Here is a 15,167-nt window from a genome sequence, read left to right on the forward strand (position 1 = left end):
CATTACGAATTTGGTTTCAATTTCGTAAATTTTTTACTCTGAAAAACTTTGTTCTTGATAGTCCTATTTTATTTAATTTTTTTTCAAACCTTCCTTGACAGATCAAGCTTTTAGCATATGGAAAAGGAAAGGTATAAAATGTTTTTGTGATCTTTTTTTTGAAGGTACTTTGATGTCTTTTGACCAACTTTCCGATAAATTTAAATTACCTAAATCTAATTTTTTCAGATATTTACAAATCAGAAATTTTTTACATAAAGTTTTACCATCTTTTCCCAATTCAACTTCAACGGATTTCTTAGACCATGGATATTTAGTCCTAGCTGTCTATGTGATATGCAAGCCAGGGCAGTATGAGATGGAGAGCAAGCTGCCCCCCATAGAGCAGGCCCTGGAGATTACCTCTTTTTTTCTAATCTCCATGTACCTATCCAGAAGTCTCTTAAAATACCCTATTGTTTCTGCCTCAACACTCCCTGTGTAAAAAAACTTACCCCTGACATCTCCTCTGTACCTACTTCCAAGCATCTTAAAACTGTGCCTTCTCATGCCAGCCATTTTAGCCCTGGGAAAAAGCCTCTGACTATCCACACGATCAATGCCACTCATTATTTTATACACCTCTATCAGGTTACCTCTCATCTTCCATCACTCCAAGGAGAAAAGGCCGAGTTCACTCAACCTGTTCTCATAAGGCATGCTCTCCAATCCAGGCAACATCCTTGTAAATCTCCTCTGCACCCTTTCTATGGTTTCCACGTCCTTCCTGTAGTGAAGCGTCCAGAACTGAGCATAGTACTCCAAGTGGGGTCTGACCAGGGTCCTATATAGCTGCAACATTACCTCTCAGCTCTTAAACTCAATCCCAATGCAGGATTGGGATGAAGGCCAATGCACCATATGCCTTCCTAATCACAGAATCAACCTGCGTAGCAGCTTTGAGTGTCCTATGGACTCAGACTCCAAAATCCCTGATTCTCCACACTGCCAAGAGCCTTACCATTAATACTATATTCTGACATCATATTTGAACTACCAAAATGAACCACCTCACACTTATCTGGGTTGAACTCCATCTGCCAGTTCTCGGCCCAATTTTGCATCCTATCACTGTCCCGCTGTAACCTCTGACAGCCCTCCACACTATCCACAACAACCCCAACCTTTGTGTCATCAGCAAACTTACTAAACCGTCCCTCCACTTCCTCATCCAGGTCATTTATAAAAATCACAAAGAGTAGGGGTCCCAGAACAGATCTCTGAGGCACACCACTGGTCAACGACCTCTATGCAGAATATGACCCATATACAACCACTCTTTGCCTTCTGTGGGCAAGCCAGTTCTGGATCCACAAAGCAATGTTCCCTTGGCCTCCTTACTTTCTCAATAAGCCTTGCATGGGGTACCTCAGCAAATGCCTCGCTGAAATCCATATATATTACATCTAAAGCTCTACCTTCATCAATGTGTTTAGTCACATCCTCAAAAAATTCAATCAGGCTCGTAAGGCACAACCTGCCTTTGACAAAGCCATGCTGACTATTCTGAATCATATTGTTCATAAATCCTGCCTCTCAGGATCTTCTCCATCAACTTACCAACCATTGAAGAAAGAGTGGTTACTTTTAAATTTTATTCTTTATAATTATTCAAAACTTTAAGGCACTTTTAAACCAGATTTGACAATAGTAGCAAATCAACTCTCATAAGATGATCAGTGCAAGGCTTAGTGTTAAAAATGCAATGTAATGAGTGGTGAGCATTGTGTACATTTGTGGGAGATTGCATATGCACTTTCTTTAATATTCAGAGTCATAGAGCACTACAGCACAGAAATGGGCCCTTCAGCCCATATAGACAGTGCTAAACTGTTATTCTGCCTGGTCCATCAATCCACACCTGCAACACATCCTGCACACCCGTCCCATCCATGTACCAGATCTATGTGTTGAGCAACAATCTGCTCAACCAGACTCAGTTGCATGAGCTTCAATGTAAATATTAAAGGGAATTATGTAAATTAAGTTTATAGCCAGAGATCTGGCTAAACTGGTCAAAAAGTGAAAACATTGGAGGTAAGGATGTAGACGGATTTGAGAGAAAGAGTAATAAGTCATCAGCATAAGGAGAAACTTTATGCTCAACACCCCCTCTCCAAATCACGGTCAATTCAGGACAATTTCGAAATGCTATTGCCAAAGGTTCTATAGCCAAATCAAAGAGGAAGGGACTTAAGGGGCATCCCTGACGGGTGCCACGTTTGAGATTAAATACCTGGGATTTCTGAAAATTAGTTAAAACAGAAGCAGTAGGACACAGGTACAGCAATTTGATCCAAGAGATGAAACTTTGATCGAGGTCAAATTTTTCTAAGACTGCAAAAAGGTAGTTCCACTCTATAAGATCAAATGCTTTCTCCGCATCGAGGGAAATAACACATTCAGGAATCCCAGTTGGAGGTGAGTATAAGATATTAAATAAATGTTAAAAAAAGGGAGACGGTTTTTAATAAAACCTGATTGGTCATCAGAGATAATGGAGGGAATAACGGTTTCTAATCTATAAGCCAAAACTTTAGCTAAGATCTTTACATCAACATTGAGCAAAGAAATCAGCCTATACGAGGAACACTCTGTTGGGTCTTTACCCTTTTTTAATAGAAGAATAATAGATGCCTCATTGAAAGAGGGTGGCAATTTGCCGTAATTAAACGAGTCAGATAATACTGAAAGTAACTGAGGAGAAAGAAGTGAAGATAATGATTTATAAAATTCTACAGGGAACCCATCAGGTCCAGGAGATTTCCCTGAGGACAATGCAGAAATTGCAAAAGATATTTCTTCTGATGATATAGGCGCATTAAGTTTGGCTTTAAAATCAGATGAAAGTGAAGGAATATTCAGATTCTTTAAAAATTGATCAACAGAGATATTGTCATTCACAGATTCAGAGGAATAAAGCCAAGAATAAAAATTTTTAAATGCATCATTAATTTCTAAATGATCTGATGTAAAGTCTCCGTTCTCCTTCCGGATCTTTGTAATATGTTGTTTGGCTTTGGAACGCCTCAGCTGATTGGCTAGAAATTTACCAGACTTATCCCCATGAATGTAAAAGCGACTCTTGCTTTCGAGAAGTTGGCGTTCGACAGGTTGAGTAGACAGAAGATTAAATTTAGTTTGGAGTTCAACACGCTTCTTGTATAGTTCAGGGTTCTTAGTTTGAGCATACAGTTGATCCAATTCTTTAATCTGGTTTATGAGGTCTACTCGATCTGCACAGGATCTTCTGTTGAGATTTGCTGTGTAAGAGATTATTTGACCCCTCAGATATGCTTTCATGGCATCCCAGACAATCTGGGATGACACTTCAGGTGATGTATTAGTGTTAAAATAAAAGGTTATCTGATCCTTAATAAATATTAAAAAATCATCATCCGATAATAAAGTTGAATCAAACCACCAGTGTTTATTCCTCTGAGGGAGACCAGGAAAGTTCAGAGGGAGAGTAATTGGGGCATGGTCAGAAATCAGTATACTCTGATAGTCACAAGAGTAGGCAAATGGAATAAGTTGGTTATCAAGTAAGAAATAGTCAATTCTAGTGAAGGTATGGTGAACATGTGAAAAAAAAGAATAATCTCTCTCAGTAGGATGAAGGAAACGCCATATATCAGAGATACCAAAATTAGAGAGAAATGATTGGATAGCTAAGGCAGATTTAGTAGGTGATCTGGTAACAGAGGATGATCGATCCAGATTAGGATCTAACCAATAGTTGAAGTCACCACCCAATATAAGAGAGTATGAGTTTAAGTCTGGTAGTGAGGACAAAAAACGTTCAAAAAAGTTAACATCATCAAAGTTGGGGGCATACAGGTTTGCTAGTACAACTTTAGTGTTATATAGTTTACCAGAAACAATAATAAAATGGCCATTTGTATCAGATATTTTATTATGGAGTTCAAACGGAATATTTGAGTTAATAAGAATGGAGACTCCCCTAGCTTTAGCTGCAAAGGATGAATGAAAATGCTGACCCGCCCACTTTGACAGAAGCCGGGAGTTGTCAAAACAACGAATATGAGTTTCTTGAAGGAAAGCAATGTCAGCTTTGAGTTGTTTGATATGTGAGAATACCTTCCTCCTTTTAACAGGGTGATTCAATCCCTTTACATTCCAGCTCACGAATTTAAGTGCACTACCCATTATCAATTACTAATGCATAAAAGGCAGCAGGTATATAAAAAGTCAAGCAATACAATAGCAGTCTGGGAGCAGAAATGTAAACATAGATTCATGAAATCAAAACATAAACATGTCCTGAGCAATAAAGAAAAACAATAGAAACAGTGAGTGATGTTAGAACTGGAAAACCCACCCCTTCCACACAACCCAAAACTAGACGCCCACCAAAAAAAGCAGCTAGCTCTACCAAAAAAATTAACCCAAATATAACTTCCAGATCTGTGTCATTAACAGCAGTTCTGTATAAATACTATAGCAAATAGTAACTAGTTTATGCACTAGAAAACATAACTACAAATTGGAACATCTTCTGCAGAAATATAACACTTAATACAGAGAAAATCGGAAGAAAACCAAAACTAACCTGTGAAAAATTATGGAAGAATAAAGTAAGAGAAAGGGGAAAAAAAAAGGAAGGGGAAAATTATAGATTCAAGAAGAGTACTTATCAACCATTTACAGAGAGAAAAAAAAAGCAAAGATTTAAAAAAAGGTGAAAAAAAATAATAAATAAAAAAAAAAATAATCAGCAGTTAAACTGTGAACCAACAACCAGGGAGGCCTTCAATAAAGACTTCAAACCTCCAAAACAAGTTAGAGTCAATTGTAGAACTCTATAGATAAAGTTATACAAGAATAAAATAGATTATACAAGTACTATTTAAACATCCATAGGGAAACATTAAGCACAGAATGTCTATTTAAAAAAGACACACCAAATCCAGGGAGAGATTGTCGACAGCCCTTAGAGTTTCAGTAAATAATGTCTGAGTGATTCAAGTGAAGTCTGAGTCCAGAAAAAGTAATTTTACTACGAGAAGTACTTATCCACCATTTTAGGAGGTCCGATCGGGTTCCGAAGATGGCTGGATAGCCGGAAGACTTGCAACAAATGCCTCAGCCTCCTTCACTGACTTAAACCACTTATATTTTCCAGTATTAAGCGTGATTCGTAAATCAGCAGGATTGCGAAGAGAGGGTTTAAAACCACGATCAAAAAGCACTTCCATTACGCCTTTAAACTCAGCGTGCATCTTTAAGATCTGGGGTGCAAAATCTTCCACAAAGCGAATGATCGTACCTTGGAAAGTAAAAGTACCTCTGCGACGTGCCTCCATAATCAGACGATGTTTTACCTGGTATTGATGAAAGCACAAAATTACCGGTTGCGGGCGGGAGCCCAGAATTCCGGGGGGAATGTAGACTCTGTGTGCCCTTTCGAGCTCAGGCGGGTTCGGAAGCAAATCTTTCCCGAATATCTCACAGAGAAACTTGGCGAAAAACTTCACGGTTGATCCCTGTTCGGTGGCCTCTGGCAACCCAAGAATTCGAAGGTTACAACGTCTGCTGCGATTTTCGAGATCCACCATTTTGGAAAGGAGTTTGTTATATTTTCCCTCTAGGCTGGAACAGAGAGTCTCCAAGTATCGAACACGACTTTCTAAATCTTCAGAAGTCGAATTGATGCGAGATAAGTGTTCAGCATGTTCGTCCACTCTATCGTTGATCCGATCCAGTTTGGCTTCCAGCTGTTTGAAAGCGGTTCTAAATTCCTTTAAAATATCGTCTCGGTGTTGTTCCAGCGCAGCGACGGTCTCAGCCGACAGAGCCGGAACTTCCTTTCTCCCGGATTTAGAACTCTTGTTAGACATTGTAAGGTAGATGTGTTCACAGGCAAGTAAAAGAAACCAAATAAAGTTCCTAACTAAGGTTTAAAAAATGGAGACATTTAGTGCAAAGATAGCAAAAATAACGGAACAAAAGTTCGGAGCAGCTAAGCAATCGCCATCTTACCGTAAGTCCCAAAAAGCACATCTTTAACAATCGACTAAACATCTTCCCAACCATTGGCCTATAATTTCCTTGCTTCTGCCTTTCTCCATTCTTGAAGAGTGGAGTGACATTTGCAATTTTCCAGTCCTCCGGAAACCATGCCAGAATCAATTGATTCTTGAAAGATCATTACTAATGCTTTCACAATCCCTTCAGCCTCTTCTTTCAGAACCCTAGGTTATATACCATCTGGTACAGTTGACTTATCTACCTCCAGACCTTCCAGTTTCCAAAGAACCTTCTCCTTGGTAATGGTGACTTCACACACTTCTGCCCACTGATTCTCTCAAGTTTCTGGCACACTGCCAGTGTCTTCACACAGTGAAGATAGGTGCAAAATACTTGTTCAGCTCATTCGCTATTTTGTTGTCCCCCATTACTACCTCTCCAGCATCGTTTTCCAGTGGTCTGATATCTACTCTTGCTTCTCTTTTACAGTTTATGTATCTGAAGAAACTTTTGGTATCTCCTTTAATATTATTAGCTAGCTTACCTTTGTATTTCATATTTTCCTTTTAATTGCTTTTTTAGTTGCCTTCCATTGCTTTAAAAACTTCCCAATCCTCTAATTTCCACTAATTTTTGTTTTATTATATGCCCTCTCTTTAGCTTTTATGTCGGTTTTGACTTCTCTTGTTGGCCATAGTTTTGTTATTTTGCCCTTGAAGTACTTCCTACTCTTTGGGATGTATATATCCTGTGTTTTCCATATTGCTTCCAGAAACTCCAGCCATTGCTGCTCTGCCATCATCCTTGCCAGTGATCTTTTCCAATACGTTTTCACCAGCTCCTCTTTCATGCCTCTGCAATTCCCTTTACTTCACTGTAATACTGATACATCTGACCTTAGATTCTCTTTATCGAATGCCAGGCCAGGGTGAATTCGATCATATTGTGATCACTTTGCCCTATGGGTTCCTTTACCATAATCTGTCTAATAAATTACAGTTCACAGCACCTGATCCAGAATAGCTGATCCCCTGGAGGGCTGAACCATGAGCTTCTGTAAAAAGCTATCTTATAAGCATTCTAGAAATTTCCCCCTTGGGATCCAGCACCAACCTGCTTTTCCCAATCTACCTGCATATTGAAATCCACCATGACTATTGTAATATTACACTCTTGGCATGCATTCTGTAACACCAATTGTAATTTGTAGACCACATCCTACTCTTTGGGGGTCTGCATATAACTCCCATCAGGAGTTATCTCCAACACCAGCTATTCTTTCTTTGGATTTAAAGAGGAGACCTCTCCAGCTACAGCTCTTATACTTAACTCCCCCTCCCCCTTTTACAATAAAGGCCACTTTACCAATTTGCCTTCTTTTTTAACCCATTATAAGAAATTAGCCATTTCCCAAGTGAACTTTTCCCAATTAATAAAGAAGCACAAGAATTAACACTTTGTGATCTCCCTTTTAAAGTAGTCCATTATCAATTCACTTATCTTGGAATTACAGTCACAAGGAAGTTTAAAGATCTCTTTCGTGAAAACTTTGCCAACCTTTCATATGCTATAAAACAGAGTCTGGTACAATGGTCACCTCTATCTATGTCTTTGGTAAGTCGTATTAATGTTGTTAAAATGTATGTTCTCCCCAAATTTTTATACCTATTTCAATCTATCCCAATTTTTATTCCTAAATCTTTTTTTGATTCCTTAGACTCTATTATTTTGTCATATCTGTGGCAGAATAAGCGCTCTAGAATTAATAAAATCCATCTCCAAAAATCTAAAAAAGAGGGTGGCATGGCTTTACCTAACTTTCGTTTATATTATTGGGCAGCTAATATACGTTGTGCTACCTTCTGGTCTTTCTTCCATGGCCAACCCGAGTGCCCTAACTGGGTGGCGATGGAGTTGAGCTCCACTAAAGAATTATCTATCTCTGCACTTCTTGGCTCTGCACTCCCTCGTAGTCTGTCCAGATTAATAGCTAATCCTCTTGTTAGACACACTTTGCGTATATGGGCTCAGATCAGGAAATGCTATAGTTTCCAGGGGTTTTCCGTTTCCAGCCCTGTTGCTCATAATCACCTTTTTTTACCTACTACATACGATTCAGCATTCCATGTTTGGTATAGGAAGGGCATTAGACATTTTGAAGATCTTTTCATTGATAATCGCTTCGCTTCTTTTCAGCAACTCTCTGTTAAGTTCAATCTGTCCAATGCTCATTTTTTTAGATATCTCCAAATCAGACACTTCATTGCTCCTTTAATTCCTAACTTTCCTGAAATGCCTGCGAAAAATGCTACGGACTTATTTCTTTCCATTAATCCACTAAGTAAAGGTTTAATATCAATTATTCGAGATAAATTAGTAGCTTTACGACGGGTCCCTGTGGATAAAATTAAAATGGCATGGGAGCAGGATTTAAATACCTCCTTATCTGATGAGAGTTGGGACTCAATTCTCAAATTGGTTAACTCAACCTCTCTTTGTGCTCACCATTGCCTTTTACAGTTTAAGATTATTCATAGAGCCCACTTGTCTAAATCTAAACTATCTCGATTCTACCGTAACATTAGTCCGCTTTGTGATAAATGCAAGAGGGGCGAGGCCTCTCTCATTCATATGTACTGGTTCTGTCCTAGCTTGGAGAAATTTTGGAAAGATGTCTTCACTACATTACCATATGTTCTGAATCAGCACCTAGAACCAAATCCCTTAATTGCTGTGTTCGGTTTCTGGGGCGAGACAGATTTACGTCTGAGTCCGACCAAATGCCGAATATTATCCTTTGCCTCTCTCCTGGCTAGATGCTTGATCCTCCTCAGATGGAGAGATGTTGCCCCGCCCACTCATGCTCAATGGCTTAACGACATCATGGCCTGCTTGGACCTCGAAAAAATTCATTATTCAGTTCTTAATTCAGATCTAAAGTTCCATAAGGTCTGGGGACCTTTTATCGAGTACTTTCATAACCTTCCTCTTGACTAGGGTTTTTTTCTTTCCGGTCCCTTGCTTTCAGCTCCCTTTTTTTTCTGGTAGTAGGCATTATTATCCACTGTTGCTAAGTGTATTCACAGTCTGGGAGTTTGATTGTCCTGATTTATATTCTCTATATTGTGTTGTGGTTGGTCTGGAGTTTTTTTTTGTGTTGTGGGGCTTGGGGAGGATACTAAGTTTACTTGTCTTCAATTTAGGTGTTTTTTTTTAATTCTCTTTCTTTGTATCATATTGTCATTGTATGCTTAATTTTGCACTGTATTAATGTTCCTCATTTTGATTTGGGGTTTTTTTAAATTTGTAAAATGTATAAAAAAACTAATTAAAAAAAAGATGTGGTTTTTGGGTACTTGGAGGTACATGATAAAACAGGCCATAGTCAACATAATTTCATCAAGGGAAAATCTTGGGCTGACAAATCTGTTGGAATACTTTGAAGAAATTATAAGCAGGATAGACAAAGGAGAATTGGAGGATGTTGTGTACCTGGAATTTTAGAAGGCCTTTTAGAATTTAGAATTTTAGAAGGTGCCACACACGAGGCTGCTTAACAAGTTAAGAGTCCATGGATTTACAGGAAAGATACTAGCATGGATAAAGCAGCGGCTGATAGGCAAAATGTAAAGAGTGGGAATAAAGGGAGCATTTTCTGGTTGGGTGCTGGTGACTAATGGTGTTCCACAGGGATTTGTGTTGGGACCATTTCTTTTTAAGTTATATCTCAATGACTTAGATGATGGACTTGATGGTTTTATAACAAAGCTTGTGGATGATACAAAGATCAGTGGAGGAAGAAGCAAGGCTTATGAAGGACTTAGACAGATTGGGAGGATGTGCAAAGTAGTGGCAGATGGAATACAGTGTGGGGAAGTGTACGGTCGTGCACTTAGGTAGAAGAAATAAAGGTTAGACTATTTTCTAAAAGGAGAGAAAACTCAACAATTTGTGGTATGAAGGGACTTGGGAATTCTTGTGCAGGTTTCCCTAAAGGTTAATTTGCAGATGAGGAAGGCAGATGCAATGTTAGCATTCATTTCTAGTGTACTAGAACATAAAAGCAAGGATGTAATGTTGAGGCTCTGTAAAGCACGGCTCACTTGGAGTATTGTGAGCAGTTTTAGGCTGCTTTTTTAAGAAAGGATGTGCTGACGTTGGAAATTCAGGAAATTCACAAAATGATTGCAGGATTAAATAGCTTGTCATATGAAGAGTGTTTGACGGCTCTGGGACTGTACTCACTGGAATTCAGAAGAATGAGGGGTGACCTCATTAAAACCTATTGAATAGTGAAAGCCCTGATAGAGTGGATGGAGAGGATGTTTCCCATGGTGGGAGAATCTAAGCCCAGAGGACACAGCCTCAGAATAGAGAGGTGCCCTTTTAGAAAGGAGGAAGAATTTCTTTAGCCAGAAAGTGGTGATTCTGTGGAATTTGTTGCCATAGGTGGCTGCAGAGGCCAAGTCATTTGGTATATTTAAGGCAGAAGTCGATAAATTCTTGATTAATCAGGGCATGAAGGGATATATGGAGAAGGCAGGAGACTGGGGTTGAGAAGGAAAACGGATCAGCTATGATGAAATGATGGAGTTGGCTCGATGGGCCAGATGGCCTAATTCTGCTTCCATATTTTATGCTCATATGGTCTTATAATGTAGAGTAGATACCCTAGACTGGTTCCTGGGGTGAAAGACTTGTCTTGAGAGGAGGAATGAAGTAGGATAGGCTCATTCTTCCTAGAAGTTGGAAGAATGGGAGATGACCACATGCTATCATTGTGAGAGGATGGATGCTGAAAGGCTCGTTCTTCAGGCTGGAACGTGCAGAAGCAGAGGACACAGTCTCAGGGCACAAAGTCAGCTGCTTAAGGCTGACAAGAGGAGAAGTATCGTTAATGACTGTCTAATCATTAAAACTAGCAGGTCTTTGCATTTGCATAACCTGGAACCTGGGAAGATTTTCCTGGGCTATTCCTGTGCCTCCAGTGATATATCTAGCTTGGATTCTGAGTGACATTTCCTCATTTCTGATTCCATGAATGTGTCTCTCTCGTTGTTGCTCCTTCTGATTCTGTAGTTCTCTCTCTTTGATATGTCTGCTTTGACATTTGTATCTCCAATGAGGATGTGGCATTCTCTTTTTTTAATATCATCTCGGGTGGTACGCTATTGCAGTAACGTGCCTCTTGCAGTCATGACCCACTCCACTGGGAACACCTGAACTGCTGGTCATTGATCACTAGCCTTACAAAGAAGAGCTAATGTTAAACTTGGATCAAATAACAGTGTAATGTGTGCCCCACTCTCCACTGTAGTAAAGCTAGTGGCTGATCCTCACCTGATTACTGTTCCAAGTTCAAAGTTCAAAATAAATTTATTATTGATTTATGTACAGTAATGTTACTGTGGCGACCCATTTCCTGGCGTATCCGAACCGACTCACAATTAGATAGCCTACGGGGGTTTGCGAGCACAGAGCTTTGGAGCCTCTGCGCCATGGGGGGCCGGTTGACAGAGGTTTAAAAGTGAGGCTGAAGTTTTCGAGTCAAGATTTTTCCTTCGACTGCAGTTACCGACTCCGCGTCGTAATTTTAGCGCTGCGTGTAGCACACCGCTACATTACCATATTTATCCTGTGATTAATGTTCTTGTAGGCATTCACATTTGAACAAAGAAATACATGCAAATTATTGATGAACAACACACAAACAACCAATTTACAACAGAAGGCAAACTGCGAACACAAAAAGGAAACAAATAATCATAATAAATAGTAAATAAGTGTAGATGTTTTTGTAAGAAATAAGTGTAGATGTTTTTGTAATAAATAATACTGAGAATATGAGTTGTGGAATTGGGAAGGGTCCTTTGTGAAAAGTATGCTTGACTTCAGTGGGAACTACATTCTTCGGTGGCCAAGGGCTGCTGGCTTTTGTTAAGTTTTGTAACTTCAGAAATTAATCAAAAGAAAAACATGGGAGAAACAGGGAAAACTTGTGTCTAGCTTCGTTTTTATTTTAGCAAGATGCATATGACATGGTGGCGCAATGACATATACCATTCGTGTACTTTTACATATAATCCGCAAAGAATTATCTAAACAACAAAGAATGTTTAATCAAATCAATATATTTATAATATTACTCAAATATGACTGAAATATTAAATACACAACAGTTTTAATATGCAGATATCATTAATTTTGCAGCCAGACAGGTTTATGTAACTGTGCACTGAACGTCAGCTCGAGCTATGTAGTATATATTCAGCACCATGCCCTCTCTTGAATAACATTGCTAGAGTTGTTAATTCTGGTTTTACAAGATTTCCTTACACCAACTTGCACTGTGACTACCCCACCCTGCTAACATGCTTTCCTTTCAGATACTTCTCCAAATCATTGCACACTACCTCAATGCACTGGGTAATGATTTGATCTGTACGAACAAGCTTTTCATTGTATCTCGGTACATGTGACAATAATGATCCAATTCCAATCCCAGTGCTGTACACAAATCACAAATACAGGAATGGCCCCTATGATTTCATCCAGGATGCTTCTTGCCCAAGTCCTTCTGAAATCAACCCCTTCAGTCTCCAAGGCAATCCCAGTGCCTTAGTTACCGGGGGGGGGGGGGCAGAAGGGGTTAGATCATGCAGTGGTGAGACTTCATTGTCATGGTAATCAGAGAAGAAAGTTAAGACAAGTTGTACTTGAAAGTTGAAAGGATAAGCATATCCCCCAGGCAAAAAGCACATCCATAAGCAGCCTGTGCAATATCTCCGACTGAATTACCACATTTGTGGGTGACACCAAGATTGGAAGCGTAGTGCCCATTGAGAAAGGCGGGATCTGAACCAGCTGGAAAAAAGGGATTAAAAAATGGCAAGTGGAATTTAATGCAGATGAGTGTAAGGTATTGCACTTCGTGTAGAAAGTAGACAGCGAACAGTGGGGCACTGAGGGGTGTAGTAGAACAGAGGGATCTGGAAGTACAGATCCATAATTCCTTGAAAGTTTTGTTACAGGTAGATGGAGTCATAAAGACAGCTTTTGGCACATTGGCTTTCATAGATCGAAGTATTGAGTACAGGAGTTGGAATGTTAAGTTGAAATATAAAACATTGGTGAGACCAAATTTGGAGCACTGTGTGTTGTTCTGGTCACCTACCTATAAGAAATATATCAGTAAGTCTGAAAGGCTACAGTGAAAATTTAGAAGAATGTTGCCAGTATTTGAGGATTTGAGTTACAGGGAAAGGTTGAATAGGTTAGGACTTTATTCCCTGGAACATAGGAGAATGAGGGAGATTAGATGGAGGTATACTAAATTATGAGAGGCATAGAGAGCAGTTAATGCAAGCAGGCTTTTTCCACTGAGGTTGAGTGAAACCAGAACTAGAGGTCATAGGTTAAGGGTGAAGTGAATTATTTAAGGGGAACTTCTTCACTCAGAGGGTAGTGAGTCTGGAAGAGATGGACGTTGGTTTTGTTTCAACATTTAAGAGAAGTTTGGATAAATACATGGATGGGAGAGGTGTGGAGGGCTATGGTCCAGTCCTGTGTCAAAGGGACTAGCAGAGTAACAGTGCAGTGTGGACTGGAGGCACTGCAGGGCCTGTTTCTCTCCTACAGTGCTTTAAGACTCTATTGACTCAAGGTTCATAAATTATTTAAAATTGTGCCACTCCTGCCCAATATTGCAATCTCCTCCTCCTCTATCACATTACAGAATATAACCTTGCATTACAAACTTACTCCATGGCTTATGCTGGACTTTCGACACAGGCATCCAGTTACCTTCTCTCCCAAGCTTTGACCCTAAGCCCTGTACGTTCTCTCTTTTCCAAGTCTTTATCCAATTTTGTTTTGCAAATAAAGATTGAATCTGTTTGCACCATCCTGTCGCCAGTGGATTCTAAGCCACAACTCTCAGTTTAAACTAATTCTCCCTCACTTCACTCCCACACCCCCAACCCCCTTTACAATTACTTTCAAGCTGTCCCTAGTTACTGATGCCTTCAATCCAGCTTCTGCAGACTGTGGTCAGACACTAACTAGTAAGATTATATCTGGCAGTGTTTACTTACTGAAGCAGTAATCCAGAAGAAAAGACTGTGGAGACATTCATGTCTTGGGGGGAAAAATGTTCTGGTGTCAGGAAAGTGACTGTGAAATTTTCAGAATTGCTTTTGAAACCCAAGTGTTCATTAACATCTTTTGGTCAAGAAGTATCTTGTTACTTTTATCAGTGTCTCTCCTCTCTGCTCTCCCATCGCAGAGAATTTACAAAATCCTGAGAGTGTATAATCACGAAACTCAGGCAGAGCTTCTACCTCACTGTAATCATACCCTCATTATTCTTATTATCAGATTGTAATAGACTTCTTGTACGCTAACAGGTGAACAATCTCTCAGTCTACCTCGCACTTTATTTGTCTACCTGCACTGCACTTTCTCTGTCACTGTAACACTACATTCTGCACTCTGCTTTTATAACTTCAATACATTTGAGATTCAAGATTGTTTATTGTTCTTCAGTGCACAAATGTAAAGCAGAATGAAATGATTTGTACTCCAGATCCAACACAGCATAAAAAACACAATAAGCATAAAAAGCATAATAAATATAAAGATATATTCAAATCTATAAAACACAATGTACAACCATGACCCTTCTCAAACATAATGAAGGTTAGACAATAAATGCAAGCATAGCTCACAACCACAACCAAAGGATTCACTTATAAATGTTGAATTGTTCTATAATCCAATTGTGTAACACCACGGTTCCTAAGGTTGTCTTAGCCGGGGGTGGTAGTGGGGATAAGCTCCCACTACCTATAAAGTGCTCCAAATGGCATGCGACTCTGGTAGCCTCTGACAAACAAGTCCAATTCTTGGCCTTCGTGTATGGTTTAGTTACTAGGCCTGGTGGAACTGTTTCTGCTGACAAGGGGCAAAGGCAGAATCACTGGCGCCTCAAAACCAGTTGCTTCGGGTGGGTGGGGCTCGTCAGCCTTGGACAGCAGCCCGCCTAAGAGCAGGAAAACTCTGATTTTAAACTTCCGCTGCCTTGTGGCCATACCCACCCATGGGAAAGGCTTCGGGAGTAGACCCCGAGGAAGAAATCC

At 39.7% G+C, this 15,167-nt stretch overlaps 1 protein-coding gene across 2 annotated transcripts in view; it reads right to left on the reverse strand.

Moving 5' to 3' along the window:
• Positions 1-15,167, reverse strand: part of LOC132403900 (uncharacterized) — a 217,606-nt gene that overhangs the window by 45,514 nt on the left and 156,925 nt on the right. The gene's annotated exons all lie outside the window — the stretch shown is intronic.

The sequence above is a fragment of the Hypanus sabinus genome, chromosome 13 (assembly GCF_030144855.1).
Source record: "Hypanus sabinus isolate sHypSab1 chromosome 13, sHypSab1.hap1, whole genome shotgun sequence".
Taxonomy (NCBI): Eukaryota; Metazoa; Chordata; class Chondrichthyes; order Myliobatiformes; family Dasyatidae; genus Hypanus; species Hypanus sabinus.